The sequence below is a fragment of the Marmota marmota genome, unplaced genomic scaffold, assembly GCF_001458135.2.
Source record: "Marmota marmota marmota unplaced genomic scaffold, marMar, whole genome shotgun sequence".
Classification (NCBI taxonomy): Eukaryota; Metazoa; Chordata; class Mammalia; order Rodentia; family Sciuridae; genus Marmota; species Marmota marmota.
Genome location: NW_026000196.1, coordinates 3,664,401 through 3,685,942, shown reverse-complemented (window position 1 = coordinate 3,685,942; position 21,542 = coordinate 3,664,401). Strand labels below are relative to the sequence as shown.

The 21,542-nt window shown below is 38.0% G+C and overlaps 1 protein-coding gene across 3 annotated transcripts in view; it reads left to right on the top strand.

Annotated features, from left to right (window-relative positions):
* The window catches only part of Pde8a (phosphodiesterase 8A), a 157,522-nt gene that overhangs the window by 40,210 nt on the left and 95,770 nt on the right, over positions 1-21,542 (top strand). The window contains exon 1 of one of the 3 annotated variants that reach the window (XM_048790194.1): positions 1,858-1,916. The exons of the other annotated variants lie outside the window; for them this stretch is intronic. The gene's annotated coding sequence lies outside the window, so the exon portion shown is untranslated. Of the gene's footprint in view, positions 1-1,857; positions 1,917-21,542 lie in introns of those variants that run through there. 3 annotated transcript variants of the gene reach the window in all.

Genomic DNA, 21,542 nt, shown 5'->3' with positions numbered 1-21,542 from the left:
AAGAATGTCCTCCTCTTTCGGGAGCAGGGTTCCTCAAAGCCACCATTTCCAGGTGTTCATGGGGCCCTGTCCTAGCCATGCATTTTTCTTTTTCCAGGGCCAATTCTATAATTGTAGCATGATTAGTGACATTTAAAGAAAGAAACCCCATGAACCGATTTCACTTAAGTTGTCTGGTCTGCTGAGCACTCGCATCCACCAGAAATGCTTCTTACTCCCCTCCTCCTCCCTTTTTAGACTCTGGTAATCCTTTAGCAGGTTAATCTGAGTTTATATTTAGATGAAAGTTATCCATTAACAGAAAAGTCTGAAACTGAAGAGGGGTTGACAGCCTTGAAGGTTCACAGGCCGTGTTTAGACCAAAAAGTCTTTCCAGAACATGGGGACTGTAAGTATCTATTTTGGTAGATAGTATGCAGGAGCATCAGATCAGCCTCAGAAAGCTGGGAACTTCTAGAAATTCAGGCCAGAACAATATGTCCTACCTTCATGCTTCAGGCTTTGACCCCAGTGGGTCTCAAACCTTTCTGATGCTGGTGTGTGTGTTTGTGTGTGTGTGTGTGTGTGTGTGTGTGTGTATCACAGAACCCCACAGTCTGCTTTGCCCCATTCCACCCTTCCCATCTGTTACCAACTGCAGAAATTCCAACCTATCTGAATATGTGCAGACTTTGTGGGAACTCTGTACCATTGAATGCCAGGCTCCAAATATCGAATTAGAGTCCTCTGAACCAGTGTTTGTCAAACTGCCCACTAATGAGTCATGACATCAGGTTAGCAGGTTATATCTAGTACTATTGTTCTGGTTACTATTGCTATGAAACAAACCACCCCAAACTGAGTGGCATTAAACCATAGCTATTTTATTATACTCATGGATTCTGTGGGTCAGGAATTTGGGCAGGGCATAATAGGGAATAGTTTACTTGTACCATGATAACAGTGTGTGTGTGTGTGTGGGGTGGGGAGTATTGTGGAATCATTTGGAGACTGTTTGATACACATTTCTGGTGCCTGTGCTGGGGAACCTTGAAGGCTGATTAGATCAGCTGGGACTGATGGCCAGTGCCTGTAGTTAGCCTCTTCACATTGTTGGGGCTTCTCATAGCTTGGTGGCTGGGTTCCAAGGAAGCCTCTAGAGAGCTAGCTTTTCAAGAGCCCAGGGTATATATTTACATGACACTTAATAACCTTGCTTAAGAAGTCACATGATCTTGATTGGTAGGAGCTTACCCATATTCCAGGAGAGGGACATAGGTTCCCACCTTTCAATGGGTGTAGGGTCAAAACATTTGCAGGTGTTTTGAAAACTGTTAACTTTATTTTAAAACAAGATAGAATATGAAATAACAGTGCTTCATGTGTAGTACAAATAAGTATTATAAGACTTGCATTTCAATTGTAATATGTGTCTGTATATTCCCGTTTTTCTTACTATCCACAAAAAAAATTTTTTAATTGCTTAACTATAGCTAATTTGGTTTATGAATGCCAGCTTTTAATCTCTTGGTACTTTAATTAATTGATTACAACCAAAAACCACTTAGTAGCAAAGATCATAGGTATTGATTGTTCTTACATGTAAAGATGAGAACCTAAGGAATTGGTTGGATACTTTTGCTGGGACAAAAGAAGGACCTCTCTTTTTTGGACCCATTTTCCTTGCCCACTAGGAAGCCTTCAAGGCTCTGTTGGACCAGACTTGGAGATTCTTTGCATTGCAGAACAGGCTGGGGTGCAGACCAGCAGTCACAATGTACCTCAGTTTTGGCCTAATCTTTGCCAGTTTCCTAAAAGCATAGCAAACAGATGTGAAATAAGAAGGGCATAATTCTTTTTTGCAGGCAATCCAAAATTCTGGAAGCATCTGGAAGCAGAATCATGACCCATAATAGACAGCACCCTGCCTGAAGAAGGTGGTGTTTGTGGTAAAACAATTTCCAGAAAATTGGTGTGGAAACTGAAAGAAAATATTGAGATTGAGGTCTGTTAGAGAAGACATACTTGTTGTCAAAACTGTTGCCTACCATGTATGAGGCACTGAATTTGATCCTCGGCACCACATAAAAATTAGTAAATAAAATAAAGTTATTGTGTCCATCTACAACTAAAAATTTTTTTAAAAAAATGTTTGTCAAGTTGAAGACTATGCAAAGGTAATCTGGAAAGGACATCATTCTGGTATTTCATTTAGGCAACCTAGCCTTCAAACTCTTTGTAAACAATGGATGACATTTTGTCATTTTTTTTTTTTTTGTTTTAACCATAGGTAGAAGGATTCTCCCCAAACCAGGATTCTTTTCGAATGTCCTAACTTTCCATTAAAAGACATTTTCCCAATAAGTTAGTGTTGGCTATAGTGAGAATCTTATATTTCTCTTACTGCCATTCTCTTCCCTGCATACCTTGTATTTATTTGAAAGTCCTTCAGGTCTGTTCTGTTCTCATGAGTCTTTGTTTGTTTGTTTAAAATAACTTTGTTTAAAACTTTAGAGTATCATTCAAAAATTTACAAAGACAATGGGCAGTTTCCTCCCTGCCCATTTTTTTAAACCAGAGACTATTTTCTGTGTTTATAACATCCATTATGTTTTTCCTTATATCCTTCATTTTCTTCCCAGATATATAGCATTTTACTTCCATTTACTGCTTTTGTGCTACTGAATTGTTTGTGTTTGTGAGAGAGAGGTGGGGAAGGGAGAGGGAGAGGGAGAGGGAGATGTGCTGAGTGAAATTAGAAGATACAGTAGTAAAATGCAGCATATAAAACCTGGAGATAGAAACTTTTTTGGTGCCTGGCTCCACTGGACAGTCCTGCCAAGCCGTTGCCAGAGCATTTTGAAGCTGCATATTCTGTCATTGTTCATCTCTGAGGGTTAGAACTGTCAGTGAGGACTCTTCAGCTACAACCAAAAGCATTTATTGCTAAGATGCTACTTACTTTTCTTACATTACAAGAATTCTTGAGGAGTGAAGTTAAGAATGGTGATTTGGGCACTCCTGGGACAACTTCTCTCTGGGTATCAGGTGGTAGTCATGTTTTCAAACATCATTTACTCACATGGCAATGTCAAAGGCAGGCAGGGAGACTCTTACTTTTAACAGGGAGGAAGAAGTTTCTCATAAAACCTTTTCCCTGTCAGCAGCCCTTCCCTCCTGTCCTACTGCCCAGGGGTTCTGCACACTGATGCTCTGCTGCAGAGAAGGCTGAGCAGAAGCATCTAGTGGTCTCTGCTGCTATCAAAGGTGAGGGTGAAGAAAAGAATGCAGCTAAGTGACCTTTAGAGGCTGTCACAGGTGTGATTCTCCCTGATGTGGGGCTCTAGCCTCTCCTGTTATTCCACAGGTGAGCTCTAGCTGTACTGAGCTCACATCTGTTTGAGCTCTTTCCTTTGTGATATCCTAGAGATGTTTCAGAATAGCTCCTATGACTCTGCCTGAGTTTTGGCTCCTGCTGTGTCTTCAGTTCTTTGAACCTGTGCTGTGGTTTTTCTTGCCTCCCTATCCCTAGCCACAGTCACTGGTTTTCCTCTCCTGTGACAGGCAAGAATTAGTCACTCACTTTCAGCACTGGCAATGATCAGAGTGATGGATGTAGGATCAGCTCTGCCTGTGAGCTATCTAGGAGTATCCGAAATGAACTTTATTGTTTTAACCTGGCATTTGTGCCTGGACACTTAAGTGCTCACCTGACTGCAGCATTCTATCATCTGACCCCACCCGCTCTGCAGCCTCATCTAATATGGAATCTTCCATCTCAACCACACTTGGCCTTGTAACTGAGCTTCCCCCGAACTCCATGCCTTTGCACATAATGTTTTCTCTTTCTAGAATGTTCTTTATACCTATCAGAGCCCTGTTTTTTCTTCAAAATTTACCTCAACAGGCATCACTTTACTGAAAATTTTTGTGATTTTTATTCTTTCCTTTAGGCAAAGTTAATTAGTTACCTCTCAGTCTCATACTGTACAAGTTTTTGTTGTTAAACATTCACAAAATGTTGTAATTGTCTGCTTATTCTTTTAATCTTTCTATATTTATCTTCTGTAAGATGGGGATCCATATTTTTATTTCTATAATTTAATACTCTGTAGGCTTATTTCATAAAAGGTACTCTATAAGTATTTGTTGAAATGAATGACAATTTCACATCTGAATCTGCTGATTTAATAGCTTTTTATTCTCCTTAGATAGGAAGTTAATATATATTAAAATATTCAGTTATTTAAAACTGAACCTGATAGCCTATTACTTTCTTACTTGGCAGACTAGACTGAGGCCTACCTTGGATTAGCAGCTAGCCTAAGGCCACGTGATAATGAGAGGCGGGGCTGGGACCAGACTTCCAGATCTTCATCTCTTATCCCTTACCTTCCAGTTGTTAACACCATCTAACTAGCTAGATGAGGGAGATTTGTTATTAGAAATGGCGTGTGGTTGTCAAAGGCTTGTTTTTTTCCTTCCTCTCTCCTGTGCTTTTGAAACTCTACTGGACTTTTCTCTGCCTCTCTGCTTGCCAGAGTCCCGTCTAGCGTTCTGTTCCCAACCTGATTACTGCCTTTTCTGACCATCTCAATTAAAATCTCCTGCAACCTCTTCTGGGTTTCCACAGCTGGTTAACACATGAGGCTGTGCAGTACAGTGACTGAGTGAGCCTTGTGGGGCACCCACGCCTGGGTCCAAGTTCCATACCCCTGCCTACTAACAGTGTGACAGGTTAGCCTCTCAGAGTCTGCTTCCAGATCTATGATTAGGAGTGATAATAACAGCTCCTACTTTACAGGATTGATATACAGTAAACAAACAGACATCATGGGCTATCATTATTGGTGGTGACTTGCTTGATGACTTGCTGGAGGCTGATTACTGGCCTTGTCTCATTCCAGGTCTTGTGCCTGATTGCTGGTTTGCTGAATCAGGGGTTACCCAGTTTTGTAAGGCACATATCCCAACCCTCAAACACTTGTTAGAATATTTTTGTAAATAACATTTACTTATAATTTTGTTCCTTGGCATATGCTAGTGCTTTGCCATCTGGAGGTTTATTCATTTGTGTAGGGGATGTTTCTTTGAAAAAGTTGTTTCTAAGGTCTGCTGAGGGAAAGAACAGAATGTTTTCTCTCCTTGCTTCACAGCTACAACCAGCTTTGCAGTTCCTTGCTTGTATAGCTCTAAGTCTCTCCTAATTAAGGAAATGGATTAGAAAAGACAGCCTAATGAAAACTCAGACTGCAGGCAGTCTGTACAAGTCCACTTGCTTGACATCACAGCTCAAGCTCACCTGTTGATGTGAAAAGGAGTGGTCTGTAATTATCTTGACTGTCTCTCTGATTAATGACCTGTAGAGACCGTTCACCAACAGTATGAGACTGGGACCATTTTGTTTGGATTTTATCCATCTTGTAAATGAGAAACCAGGAAAATACAGCATATTTATTATGGAGGGAGCAAAGGTCATGGAAACAGTAACTTTTAAAAAGAACCCTTGGTTACCTAACTTTTAAAGACCTATGTCTGCTTATTTTATTTCTAAAGGACTGTGGAATAAACCCCTCATTTTCTCTGATTTACAAGGAAACTAAAATGTGGAAAATTTGATCTTTAAGGGGCATGACTTCTGGTTTATGGGGTTGTTTATTTTAAAGTTTAACATTTCAGTGTCTTATGATACTCTTGGTTAAAAGGACATTCTCTTGAATATCAGGAAGCAATTAAAATTGTAATTTAGATCTGTATGTCCAAGAAAAGACCCAGTTTTAACTGAGAATAAAATCATGGGGATAAATTTGATTTCTGTGCATTGAAAAAAAAGGGGATATGTGTTTGTATGTTAACAAGGATTATTTTAGAGTAATAAGATCTCAAGGAATAGCTTTTTATTTTTTCCTCTTCTCTGTATTGTGTGGAATTTTAAGTGACCATGTATTACCCTATATTCAAAATAATTTTAAAGACAAACATTTGAACTTGGTAAATTCAGTCTTTTTGTATCCTTCCTAGGGAAATTATCCCAAGTACCTAGGAGAAAAAGACACATGAATAAAAACTCCCATCTGTGAAGCAATTAGATGTCTAAAACCCCAAGCTGGAAAATAAGTAGAAAGTTTTTTTTTTTAATATTTAGTTTTAGGTGTAGATGGACACAACACAATGCCTTTATTTTTATGTGGTGCTGAGAATTGAACCCATGCTAGGCAAGCGTTCTACTGCTGAGCCACAATCCCAGCCCCAGAAAGTTTTTTAATAGATTAAACCAGGAGTAGTAGAAGAGGAAATAGACAAAAACAAACAAACAAACAAACAAAAAAACATTTGGAGCTACAGATCTTAGGAAAAAAGAAGCAAAAACAAAGACAAACTGGCACATAGCATTTTCCAAGGTGGGGGATATACTATGGAATTCAAAATCAAGATCCTTCATTCAAAATAAAGGAAATAAGTATACAAGTTGGTGGCAGGAGCTTTCCTAGATCCAGTTTGACTTCACAACGCATTGGAGACAGGACTGAATGAGGACTTAGACAAGTAGCATTTGCAGGAAGTGATCTGACCATGTGGTTGCAAGAAGGGAGAAAAACTTCTACATGAGCCTCAAGGCCCCCTGTGGCTTTAGATTGGGGAGAGCAGCTCAGGAATACCTTCCCCACCCTACGTGCACGAAGACTCAGTTCTGTCTGAAAAAAGATGGCCCTGGCTCTTCTCCCAAGTGAATCTTCTTCAAAGAATTGATCAAGGAAAAACTGTCTTCAAAAATGAGTAATCAGAAAATGCATACAAATTCAGGATCTAGTCAGACATAAGAAAAATGATAAAAAAAAAAAAGAACATAAGAAACAAAAAGATGCCCAGGAACAGTACTAGAAAAGATGTTGGCACAGAACAAATGAAAATCATAACCAAATGCTTTACGAGTTAAAAAAAAGTGTTAACCCATTGACTAACTGTATACTACAGGGACACAGCCACATCCATGTTTTTAGCAGCACAATTCATAATAGCTCAACTGTGGAACCAATCTAGATGCCCTTCAGTAGATGAATGGATAAAGAAACTATGGTATATATACACAGTGGAATATTATTCAGCATTAAAAGAGAATAAAATCGTGGCATTTGCAGGTAAAATGGATGGAGTCAAGAGAATATAATGCTAAGTGAAGTTAGCCAATCCCAAAAAACCAAATGCCGAATGTTTTCTTTGATATAAGGATGCTTATTCATAATGGGGTTTGGGTGGGTAGAGCATGGGAGGATTAGATGAACTCTAGATAGGGCAAAGGGGTGGGTGGGGAAGGGAGGGGGCATAGGGGTAGAAAAGATGGTGGAATGAGATAGACATCATTACCCTAAGTACATGTATAAAAGACACAAATGGTGTGTCTATACTTTGTGTACAACCAGAGATATGAAAAATTGTTTTCTATACGTGTAATATGAATTGTAATGCATTCTGCTGTCATATATAATAAATTACAATAAAAAAAACTAGAGTGTAAATCAAAAATACAAAACCTCAGGGACAAGACGTTAAGCTAGGAGGAAAAGGAACATGAGTTCAGGGAAGAAAGTGAAGGGGAAAAGAAAATCATTAAAGAAGCAAAGACAAAATTTAAAGTAACACAAGACAACATATCGAAAACAAGAATGAAGTAAGTGGTATGGTTGAGAAGCACAAAAATTTTAAGTTATAAACCAGGAAAGTTTCTAGATAGACGAGAAAGCATGAGTCTACACTTTGAAAGGACACAATGTGTTCAGAATGGCCAGCCTTGCAGTGTAGCTCAGTAGTTACTGGACTTCAAGTGAAAAGAACTATTTGGGTGTCCTGACTGAAAGACCAAGGCCCTATTCTAAAAGGGGAAATTCCCACTGTATTATCAGGCAACATGGGAGGACTCTGAAGGAACAGCGACAAAAATCCTTGTGACTCAATGATTTTATATTCAGTGAAATAGTTTCTAAATTTTTGTATTTTAGTTGTTGATAGGCCTTTATTTTATTTATTTATATGTGTTGCTGAGAATTGAACCCTGTGCCTCACACATGCCAGGCAAGTGCGCTGCCACTGAGCCACAGCTCCAGCCCCCAGTGAAATAGTTTTTTAAGTATAAAAACATCAAGTGAGTTTTTAAACATAAGAAATTGAGAAAGAATATTCTCATGAAATCCTTCTTGAGGAATCTATTCAAAGACAAACTTGAGTCCAGTAAGAGATAGCTAGAAAAATTATAGCAAAAGAATGATGATGAGCATTAACTCTATTTAACTGTGGGTCAAAACAAATGTGGAGCTCAGTGCAGTAGAACAGCATTTAAAGCTTAATGTGAGCTGCTGATGCCATCTTTAATAGTGAGGGTTCACAAGGTACCATTTAAAGCTATCAGATAAACTAATGGAGGTGTAGATTTATTTAAGAGAACAAAACTGAACAGTAAAATATACCATATTGAAAAGTAAAATACTGAAGGGATGGTGCAGGAGAGGAAAATGTTTTGATTCCATCATTTTTCATACAGGATTAAATAGATATATAATGAAATCAAAGTTTATAGTTATTAAGAAAAGTAATTACCAGACAAAAATGGAAACCAAATTTGAAAATATTTATGAAAACAGTCTCTACAAAGGGTAACAAAAGTAATTGATAGAACTAAAGCCAATATTGGTTGTATCCAAAAGTATAAATGGGAGTTGGGGGTCATGAGATGCCATCCACCAGCTAAGTCATCAGGAAGTCAACTCACGTTTACTTCAGTGTGGTTCCTTGGCAGAAGGAGCAACTCAAAACCTAATGTTTCAGAAGCTTTGAGGTTAACAAGAGCACCATCTTATCTCCAGGTGTTCATTTTAAACTGATCTTTTCATTCATCTAGTTAAAGTGAATATACTTAGTGTTTGATTTTAGGTGATTAGCTTCATTTACTTTGAAGAATTCAAGACTAAAAATGAATGAATGAAACTAGGAAAGACTAAACTATGATTTATTTTGAATAGTTATGTTGGAGGTTTTAATGAAGTTCTTTTCTCTAAACTATTATGGGGAACAGAAAAATATGACATTTGGGGTTTAGAAGCTCTTGGAATATAAACAGGCTATCTGCCTGAAGTGTCAATAATATATGGTTCAGTATAGTATTGTCTAATGTGTTCTTTGTTTCATGAACCTCAGAACTAAGTCCTTATCTTATCTAATCCTGGTTTCATGGGAATGGTGTATGTATTATGTATAGGTAGGTATAAATATACATGTTCTAGTTTAAATAACATCTAGCTATCACCTTCCTAAGTTATCATGTTGTATCTGAAGTTGGAAACTCATAATACCAAAAGCATAGGCCTAAGGGAAGTACCTATTGAGGGCTGATGGAATTGAATTGCAAACCCCCCATTTTAGACAGACTTATCACACCTGCAAACTTGAAAGAAAATAGTAAGACTTACTGTCTTCCTTGTGGTCTGCCTCTTGATTAGTGTTGTAGCTATCCAAATCCCTTTACTTATGTGGGTGCTTCTTTTAACAGCAGTCAGGCTTGCTTTCCCTTTCTTTAAAAAACAAACAAACAAACAAACAACAACAACAAAAAACTACAGCATAAATCAAAAGTACAAAAGCTCTTTTCACTTCCTTTTGGTTCTTTATGCTATATCCATCCATTCAGGTTTCAGCTCAGCATATAGGGAGCAGTGAATGGGAATGCTTTTTATAGCCTCCCACTAGTAAAAATGGTGGAATAAGAAGAAGCACCACATAGTTGACCATGAACATTGAAGGACAGAGTACTCAAGCCAGGCAGGCAAAAACACTTTACCCTACAGAACATGGGCTTGAACCTAGATATATCAGCCTTCCCTTCTACCACACAGTACACTAGTGCTCACTCAGAGCAGGGCTGTGAGCATGCACACTTGGCTTTGGGCATGTGCTGGACCTAGGTAGACTGTTGACATGGGGTTATTCTGAAAGAGTTCTTGCCTATTAACCTACCAGGTTGATGGGAACCCAGTACTAAAGGCTGTGGATTCTATATTTTGGTAGAAAATGTGGAAGGATTGAGGAAAGCCAGCTAGAAGAGAGGCACTGAACACCTGAATGGAGCTGTAATAGGAGGGACAGAGTAGGAGAATCTCCAGAGAAATCACAAAAATGATTTCAGAGAACATGTTTTAAACATTCATCAGTCCCCAAGAGTGACAAATCTTCATATTAGTCAAAAACTTCTTTGGCTCTTTCCTGCCCTTCCTGCCTCAGAAACAGCAGCTGGCAGGTGGAATAAGAAGTGAGGGAGTTGGAAGCAGCCCCTACCCCTTCTTCCCCAAAGGCAGGCTGTCCTGGTAGCTGGCCTTGCCCATGGAGAGAGAGGTTTTTTCTTCCAGTGAAAGTTGAAGAGCTCTTAAAATACTGAACTATAATCCCAGTTACTCAGGAGGCTGAGGCAAGAAGATTGCAAATTCAAGGCCAGCCTGGGCAACTTATGGAGACATGTCTAAAAATAGAAAATACAAAGGCCTATGGATGTAGCCAGTGGTAGAATGTCTCTGGGTTCAATCCCCAGTACCAAAAAACAAAAAATCTATTTTGAAAGTGTAACATAAGCAATTGATACATAAATTATAAATGTATAACTTAATAATTTTCAAAAAATACAACCATTACCCAGATCAAGAAATAGAATATTATAGGACCCCATAAAACACCCTATATTCTCTCTGTCACCCCTCCCACCTCACAAAATATACTTAAGATTAATTTTGCCCAGTTTGAACTTTACTTAAATTAACTGATCACTTTTAAATACTGAATGATTCTGTTTCTGTTACTTAATGTGTGTACTGGATTAAATAATCTCTCTCTTCCAATTTATTTTCCCCGGAACTTCAGAATGTGACCTTATTTGGAAATAGGGCCTTTGCAGATGTAATTAGTTAAGATGAAGTCATACTGGCCTTAAATCAGTGAGTGGTATCCTCATAAAAAGGCAGTGTGATAACATAGGCAGAGGTTTGAGTGATGCAGCCACAAGTCAAGGAATACCAAGGATTTCTGGCAAACAATAGGAACTAGGAGAGATGCATGACACAGCTTCTTTCTCAAGATTTCAGAAGGAACCAGCTACACCTATCCCTTGATGTTTGGACTTCAGGTCTCCTCAACAGTGAGAGAATAACTTCCTTTTGTTTTAAGCCACCCAGTTTGTTATAATTTGTTGCAGCAGCCATAGAAACTAATACAATGCATCTCTGGGAGGTTGTATTAAGAAAGAATGGGTAGTGGGATGTGGTGGTGCATGCCTGGAATCTTGGCTACTCAAGAGGCCAAGGTAGGAGGATCTCATTTTTGAGGCCAGTGTGGGCAACTTAGAGAGATGCTGTCTAAAATTAAAAATGGCTGGGGATGTAGCTCAGTTGTTGAGCACCCCTGGGTTCAATCCCTAGTTCTACACACACATAAACAGAAAAAAAAAAGTGGGCAAAAAAGTTATGAGATTTGTTCAAGTTTCAATAGTAGAGGAAGCACTAGACCCATTGAGCAGGTTTAAAGTGGTGGGGAAATGACTTAAATTTTTTTTTGCTGTTGTTAGCTTGCAAGAGCTTTATTTATCTAGTCTAATAATATGGAAGCAAACTGTTGGCTAACACAGAATATTAGATCTTGAGTGTTCACTCTCCAAAGGGGAGAAGCAATGAGTGTAAAACTGACCCCAAATTTATTTCATGCATTGTCTTTCATTATCAAGCTTTTTTTTTTTTTTTCCTAAGTGAGTCAAATGTCCTGAAGCACATTCACCTCCAAGTGGGGGAAGTTCAGTGATGCCTAAAGGGGCCTGATCCTGCCCTTATTCCACCACAGCTCACATGCTGCCAAGTGATTGCTCTGCCTGTTGAGTACATAGAGCAGAACAAAGTTAAAAGGTTATAAAAACAAAACTGCACATTTAAACTTCTTGTTCTCTTCTGTCAGTGGTCTTTTTACATGCCACCTCTGACAAGATGAATTAAGTTAGCCCTTGGACTACCTTTCTCATGAGAAGTCATCACTGTGCTGGGAACCTGTGAACTTCCCCATTTCCTTCAGCCACCTGTTTGTAGAACACTGTTTCAGAAAAATTAGCATGTAGTAAGTGAAAACAGTCCCCTACAGAAGCCGTGTGCCATAATTTCTTTATCTTAGGGCAATAATAATTTCATGTATCATTTTTATTACTTGTCACCCCATGTATATTTGGTCCTCTCTCCATTTCTAATAACCCCTTTCTAGTGATTTATACTATTAAGTCTTCATGATGAAATTTAAATTTCACTTTAGTTTGATATATAAAGATTTTTAATTTTTTTAACTTTTTAGTTTTTGATGGACCTTTATTTTTTTTAAATTTATATGCAGTGCTGAGAATCAAACCTAGTGCCTCACACATGCTAGGCAGGTGCTCTACCACTGAGCCACAACCCCAGCCTTGTAAAGATTTTTTTTTTTTTTTTTTAATGGGAAGAACTCTTTAATGCAACCACAATAATATTTTCACAGTAGAAATAATAACAGATAATTCCTTAATCCCAGATGCCCAGTAAATACACAGATTTTTCCAATTGTTTCAAATTAATTTTATAGTTTTATTTATTTATTTATTTATTTTTTTTATTTTTTATTGTTGGCTGTTCAAAACATTACATAGTTCTTGATATATCATATTTCACACTTTGATTCAAGTGGGTTATGAGCTCCCATTTTTACCCCATATACAGATTGCAGAATCACATCAGTTACACATCCATTGATTTACATATTGCCATACTAGTGTCTGTTGTGTTCTGCTGCCTTTCCTATCCTCTACTATCCCCCCTCCCCTCCCCTCCCCTCNGAAAGATTTCGCAGTGAAATTAGAAAAAGAGCAGAATGATTTATAATATAAGCTTGTCAGGAAATCTGGCTAGTCTTCATTTTACTCTAATAACTGGGATTGCTTATCTTTTTTTCTTAGACATTTCCTTTAGAAATGTTCATTATCAAAATATGAGGAAATGGCGGGGACTTCAGTTATTCAGTAATTGGTTCATTCAGCTGGCGGTTATGGAACACTGCACTTTACTAGAAAGCTTTATGCAAGTGAGTAGAACCTAGAACTTAGTCTGGTGGGAAAAATATGTGCTCAGAGTCCCACTGTGATGACAACTAGCCCAGGGTGCCTTGGGAACACACAGAAATGGCCCCTCATCTAGGCAGAGGTTGAGGCCAGAGGCATAGGAGCAGCTCCCCTATGCTTGACTCTTAAAGATTGAGGAGTTAGGAAAGAGGAAGAAAGCAGGAATTTGCCAGGTTCAGTGAGCCACATGGCCATAGTACCATAGTGAGAGATAAGCTTTCAGGTTATAAGTGGTTTGGGGAAGTTGAGACTCAGGCTTCAAGGACTCTATGAGCATTGTATGCCGTATCAGGTCATCTTGGTTTTAGCCAGGGCAGTATGGTACCCCTGAAGGATTTTACCCATGCTTTATTTATGCATCATATGTTTTAATTATTTTCAAATTTAACAGCTCAGATATTTTTGTGCTTTGGATTAATAAATTTATGCATGTCTCCTCCTTCCCAAGTATACAGCTTGTCTTTTGAAATCAGATAATAGTGATGAAGGCAAACAGAATTGACTTGTCTTGCTCTTTAGATTATAAGAGAATGCTTAAATGTAATAGGCGTGAAATATGTCACTGTGTTTTACATTGGCTTTTTATGGTCAGTATTTTTGTAAATCCTGTAGCAATGTGTAATTCCCAGTATTTACAGGCACTTATGAGATTTTGGGGGTATAAATTCCTTTTAAGGATTTGTATAGATGTATTCTCATTATTCTTACTAAGTTGAGGAAATGATATCAGCAGATGAGCAGAGCTTTTATTCACACTGAATACACTATTCATGTAGACAAAAAGATCATTTCTCAATTCAAATCAGAATATTCTAATTTAAGGCCTAAATCAGTTATGTCATAATCTCTATGGAAACAAAGCTTTCTACTGTGTAGTAGTTTCATGAGTAACCCTCTTCCCCCTGTAGATACACAAATTGTAGCTTCTTTTCCCAAAATTCTTAAAATAGAAGAGACCTTAGCCAGTGACATTTGTTTGTATGTTTTATAATATTTAAAATATCTGCTCAACTTCCCAGCTTACATACATTCTTATAAAATTGGTAAAGCATAAAATTTTTTTTTGAGCTTGCTTTCTTTTTCAAATTGAATCCAGATGCAGAGGATTGAATTGTCCTTCTCTGTTCTTGGCATCTTGGCATCATCTGTTTGCAAGGCTCTCTTCAGTGGGATTATCTATCAGTTGTTTATTTTTTCTTATTGATCTTCAGGCATTCTTCATATATTGTAGGTATGAGTCCTTTGTTGCTTAAATGTTTTGTAGATGCCTTCTCCAAATTTGAGGCTAACTTTTTCATACTTTTACTAGGATCTTTTAGTGAATATGAATTCTTAACTTTAAAATCCAACTTATCCTTTCTTTTTTGATTAGTCCTTTTTTTTTTAAAGAGAGAGAGAGAGAGAGAGAATTTTTTAATATTTATTTATTTTTAGTTTTCGGCGGACACAACATCTTTGTTTGTATGTGGTGCTGAGGATCAAACCCAGGTCGCACGCATGCCAGGCGAGCGCACTACCGCTTGAGCCACATCCCCAGCCCTGATTAGTCCTTTTTTGTGTCTGGTTAAGAAGATTTTTGCTGCATTGAAAGGAAAAATGAGACAAATGGGATTGCATCAAACTAAAAGTTTCTACATAGTAAAGGAAACAAACAGAGTGAAGAGACAACATGCAGACTGGGAGAAAATACTTGCAAATCCTACATCAGATAAAGAGCTAATATCCAAAATACACAAGGAATTCAAGCTACTCAATAACAAGAAAACAAGTAATCAAATTAAAATAGGCAAAGGACCTGAGTAGACATTTCTCAAAAGAAAATACTGGCCAGTAGATAAATGAACCCAAAATCTCATTATCTTGAATCATCAGAGAAGTGCACACTGAAACCACAATGAACTATCACATCGTACTGGTTAAATTGCCTATTTCCAAAAACATGAAAGACAGCATATGTCGGCAAGAATGTAGGGAAAAGGATTGTATGCTGTTGGTGGTATTGTGGATTATTAGTACAAAAACTAAAAATAGAATTACCACAGGATCCAGTGGTCTCACTTCTGGGCATATATCCAAAGAAATTGAAATTAGTATTTCGAAGAGATGGCTGCACTCCAATGTTCATTGCAGCATTATTCACAATAGCTGAGATATGGGAACAACTGAAGTGCCCATCATTAGATGAATGAATTAAAAATATACATACACACATATACGTGCATATAATGGAACATTATTTGGCCTTTAAAAAGCAAGTAATTCTGTCACTTGTGATAACATGGATTCACCTAGAGGACATTATGCTTAGTGAAATAGGGTAGAGAGAGAAAACTGCTGTATGATCTCACTTGTATGTGGACTCTAAAAAAGTTGAACTCATAAAAATAGAGCAGAATAGTGGTTCCCAGAGGCTAGGTAGGGGTAGATGAGAAAAGGCCAGCCATTAGTCAAACTTATTTCTATTTAGTAAATAGGAATAAGTTCTGGTGATTTGTGGTACTTTATGGTGACTATAGTCAACAATAATATATATTTCATAAGAACTGAAAGAGGATTTTAAATGTTCTTACCACAAAGAAATGACATATTAAAAAAAGAAATGTTTGCCTTGAGGTTCCTCTCTTTCATTGTTTTATTTCTGTCTGATCCTCTCTGCTCCTTTTCCCTCCCGCTTCCCATAGGCCTCTGTTCTAATATGTTTAATGTATGTTATTTTGTTTTTATGTGTTTTTATAAAGTATATATTATGTGCTTGTGTATTTTTTAAATTTTTATGTTATTTTTAGTTATACATGACAGTAGAATCCATTTTATACAATTTTATATATACTTTTTATATATATTTATACAAGCTTGGAATATATCTTATTCTAATTAGGATCTCAGTCTTGTGGATATATGTGATGGGTGAGATTCACTGTGGTGTATTCATATATGTACATAGGAAAGTTATGTCAAATTCATTCCACTGTCTTTCCCATTCTCATGCCCCCTCCCTTCCCTTCATTCCCTTTTGTTTAATTGCTTTTGTATTTTTAATTTATATAAATGATATTATTAATATCATGGACCTCATTCTCTTTATTTTCTCACATAGTATATGTTTTTAAGAATCCATCATATTATTGTTCCCAATTAAGTATACACCAAATGCCTGTAATTGCCTGCTGCCACCCGTAACCCCAGACAAACATTTTTACACACATCTCCTTCTGGATCTTTGTGATTAGGCCCAGGCTTACTACTGTACTGGGTCACAAGGTAAGGCAAATGCAGGCATTTTTTATTTAACCTCAATAACTGGTCCCTTAATATCACATTCTGTAAGTGAAAATTTCAACCAGTAGCCATTTCTTATTATTATTAAATTTTTTTTTACTTGTAGATGGACACAATACCTTTACTTATTTATTTATTTATCTTTATGTGGTAATGAGGATTGAACCCAGTGCTTCACACATCTAGCTGAGTGCTCTACCACTGAGCTACAACCCCACCCCCCCATTTCTTATTATTTTTAGTAGGAAGAATTGCAATTCATTACAAGTTAATTCAAAACCCTGAAGCTACTTCCTAAAGCATAACTGAAACTTAGTAAAAATTATACAAAAATAGCATCTAGCATTTTAAGATTTTAAGTGCTTAAAAATATCATTTTCTTATCACCAAACAATATGATTATTAACACATTGGTTTGAATCCACTAAGCAGTTTGCCTGCCCTTTCCTGACTGCCAAAGGTAGGCAGAGTCATTCCTTCGAGGATGGTGCCAGATGTCCCTCTCTTCACCGCATAGAACTTCTGAGATGCCTGTCTCCTTTGACACTGTGCTTTTCAAAATGCTTACGCAGTTATGATTACTATGATCATTTAACAAGTATATCTGGGTTATAATTTGAGACTTCCCTCCCATTGTTTTATTAAAAATGTATTGAGTGGTTTTCTTTGAGGATGTAAATATACGTTTTCCCCACATAAACACCCAGACAACTTCTGGTCAAGATTTAAACCCTTAGGAAGAAAGGTCTCCCTTGGGAGAGCTGTAGGTTTCCTAAACCTGTAGTACAGACCGTTGCTGCTATCTGCAAGTAAGGAGCTGGCAGTGATTATCCAAGGCCATGACCTTACCTCTACACTTGCCCTTAGTCCCCCATTCTTGAACAGAAGGCCTTCATATGCCCCAGGACTTCTAACATTCTCTGTTGCTGTTACTTCTTTTACTATATACTTTCCTATTTTTCCTGTAGTTTCTCCTCTGAAATCCAATGTTCATTTTCCTATGACACAAAGAAGAACTCTTTGACTTTCTAAGATGATTTGAAATGTAATCATAATTAGTAGTGTTAAAAAAAAACAAGAAACCAACATTGTTTAAAAAAATAGCATAGGCAAGTTGCTGAGAATACTTATGTATTTCTCATGAAAGAATATTGAGAGATGGGTTCAATAGCAGAGCCACAAGTGGGGGACTGCATTTATGCTTTAAAACAGGAGGGAGGTTGGAACAAGCAGTTTGTGGTAGACTTTTTCAAATAGTATTCAGCCTGAAAACCTACTTTCTACTAAATGCTGTGATGAAGATAAAGTGTTTAGCCTCCACATACCTGGTCAATGATTTCTTCCCTGTTTTAGAGCCAAAGGAGGGACTTTGTGAATTGTCATGTCTTTCCTTCCACTAATAGTGTCTTCTCATAATGGAGCATTGAACTTCGAGCTCAGCACTGAGCCAGGAGCTGCATATCTGTTAAATCATGTAATCTTCTAAATCATTTTTCCAGGTGAGGCTTATAGCAAAGGGAAGAAATTTGCCTAATGTTACACAGTTTATCAGGAAGAGGGGTCCAGCCTGTGCAATGCTGGTTATGGAAACTCTCTCGATGATTTTAGATCATTCTGTTGTGTGGATTGTCATTCTCAGTGTAACCCTTTTGGATCTCATTAAGGTTTATTAGATAATCCAGAAAAACCTAGTCTGGCCTTTGTAGTCAGGATGCTAGAAATGACCAGAGAGGCAGGCAGGCTGCTGTAGAACCTCTGAATAAAGCTCTCTGCCGTCTGAATGTGATTTGTGTTTCATAAACATGACAGATCAATGTAAATATGCCTGAGAATCTCATGGATTGAGTTATCCTATAGTCATTCCCATTTTTTATGGGTTGATTGAAAAAGGTAATTTTATTTTAGCATTTCAGGAAAATATTTGTCCCCTGTATCAAATACAGTAATATGATATTATGAATTGGATCCTACTTTGTATAGTATTTCAAGTTATGAAGTTAATGGCTCTAATTAGAGATTATTACCTTAGTATTCTGAAAGAAATGGCTTTCTGGGAAAAGTAATTTTAAAAATGCCTGATAATGTGTATGCATATAAAATTATAGTTTCATAGCCAAAAGTATTAGAAAAATCTTTGCTGTAGATATTGGAAATTTATTGGGCATTTGTTCAGTGTAAGGTACAAGCACTTGACACAGCTCATTTTGTCCAGATACTGTTTTTTGCCCAACACTATGGGTTTGGGAAAAAAGGATCTGAATGGTTTCACCCTAGCAGGCAACTCAGTTTTGGCATTCAGTTGGGGTAACATAAAATGCTCTTAGTAAATATTTGCTATTTAAATTTATCTAAGGGAAAATTAGGAATAGGTGAGGGGAGAAAAAAAAAAAAAGACTAGGACTGTGGGTATGACTATCAGTGGGAGGTCCCAGGAAAGCTTTGCCTCAGAGTAGATCTTGGTACCATCTTGTGGGTGGATCTGGAAAGGAGCAAGTAGACTCTCAACATCCTCTAGGGTGCCTTGCGGAGCCCAGCATTTCCACACAACACTAGTATCAAATTGCAGGGCCGGTATCAGAACTTTGGTCTAGGAACAATGGGTCAGTCGGATTGTCTCTTGTTCATCAAGTCTTGATCACTCGGCCTCCAAAACACATCCCAAATCCATCCACTCATCTCCTTGGCCACTGCCCTTTTTTGCTTGGACTACTGCAGAAGCTTCCAGATTAAAAAAAAAAATCTATCTATCTATCTATCAATCATGTGCCTTTATTTTATTCATTTATTTATATGTGGTGCTGAGAACTGAACCCAGTACCTTACACATGCTGGAAAGTGCTCTACCACTGAGCCACAGCTCTAGCTCTATTTGTTTATTTATTTTTATGGGGTGCTGAGGATTGAACCCAGGGCCTTACACCTGCAAGGCATGTGCTCTACCACTGAGTTGTAGCCCCAGCCCTGCAGAAGCTTCCTTTCAGATCTCCTGCTCTCTGTTCTCACTCTCTCACAACCAAAGGAATCTTTTAAATAAATAAATAAACAAATAAACAAACAAACCAGATCATACTATCTTCTTGTATAATACCTTATAGCTATTGATGAAATGTAGAATAAAATCCAAATATTTTTTCATGTTTTACAAAGCTCTCTATTTCATATGGCTCCTGCCTAGCCATGACCTCATCTTCTGATCCTCTTTCCCTTCGTTCCTTCTAGTGTCCCTTGTTTCAGTTTAAGTCCCTTAGAGCAGCTGTTCCTCTCCTAGTGCTCCTTCCTCCTGGTGTTCCTCTCCTGGCTGGCTGCTTCTTGTTTTTCAGAACTCATGGTCCAATCTCTGCCATAGAGAGGCCTTCTTTGACTCTTTCTTTGAAATAGCAGCCCAGTTACTCACATTGGTCCTGTCTGTCCTAGGAAACCATTTGGCATACTGTGGGTGCTTGTAAAAGACTTGTCAAATTGATGAAGGCTGCTTTCCAGTTTCTTGATCTTATTTCAGCTAGATATAGATCAGAGTCAGGTGATTTTATACCTTTCCTAATAGACTATGAAAGGATCATAGAAATTAAATTCAGACAGAACCAAGTCCCATTCCACATTGCTGCGTATGAGCTGTTTAACCATTCAGTTCAGAGCTACAGTTTTTTTAACAGTAAAATGGAGTTAACAAGCTTAGAGTAGAACTAAATTGCATTTAAATATGGTTAGAAACAAAGTATTTAACACATAGTAGGTACTTTTTCTGCATTGTCTTGTTAATTATATTTTTTTCCATCCTACTATTCAAGGACAGGGCTAGGTACCCCCAGTAGCCAGCAACGTGCTTATTTTCTCACATAGTAATAGGCAGTTACAAATGTCTGCATTAATTTAGACAACTCTTACACACCTAAGAACTGTTATCTCCTGACTCATCCAGGCTTGGGCTCTCTGATTAAGTTATTTCTCCTTTGAGAGATGGACAGACAAGATGACCACTGGCTTAACAGGCAAAACCTGAAGGGACAGTGTGGTTCAGGCCAAAATTATATTTATATATACTGTTAACCCATTTTTTCCCATTGTCTTAGATGTAGAATACCTACAAGAGCTTAAAGTGAGCAACAAATAAACCACTTATGGTAACTTTGAAATAATAATTGAATATTTATTATGTTTTGAGAATTAAAAATTTGGGACTTAACTTAAATTGATCCTAGCAAAACTTTTTGTTTCTAATAATGGGAACATTGGAAAAAAAATTTCATAATTCCTTTGTGGTTTCTACTTATTGAGGTTGTCATAAAATTCTTTCCTTTTTGTTCCTAATGAAATAAAGTATATATGAAATTTCTCTGTGCCGCAGTCTGGCTGGGCACAATTCAGGAGCCACTTGTCAAAAGAAACGAACTTTATTTTTAGAACCACACAGGCCTAACAAAACAGCTCCTCAGGAAAAACCCTCAGAGCCCAACTGCCACCACTGGCTTCCCACAAGCCTCTCTACCTCCCCCACTCCTCCTGCTCTTGAGGCCGATTGGCTGGGTCGCGTGGGCGGAGCCAAAAAAGTCCCCCAATGAGCAGCTCCGTAGTCTGAAAGGCGGGGAAACAGCCCAATGAACATCACCGCAGAGGAGCCAATCAGCGAGATGTTGCTGGGGCTGCTGTGAGCCAATCATCAGCTGGCAGTCTGAAAGTTTGCTGGGGCCCCTTCGGCTGTGGCTCTCAACATCTCCCCCTCTCTGTTTAAACAACAAGCATGTGGCTTAGGGACCGTGCCTGCCTTAGGTTGTCCAATAGTACATATGGTCCTTACCCGTTATCGGATGAGCTGACCTCAAGGCGTCAGCCTCCTGTCTTAGGTTGGTACCATTGCAATTGGATCTTACCCGTCACTGACTACCAGTCCAGTATACAGCCACACCTGTGGAGAGGTCTTTGTACCAGCGGGGGGGTGAGGTTCTTTGCCTCACCTCTGTTGGCCCCCAAATTTTAGCTGAACGACCATGACAAGCAGAAGGGAGGAAGATACACCAAGCCAATTGACGGCTCCTTTTGGAAAAATTGTACCACCGATGACATCATCAGCAAAAATACCCCAACACTACCACAAGTCGCTGCACCAACAGATAGTTCACAATGCATA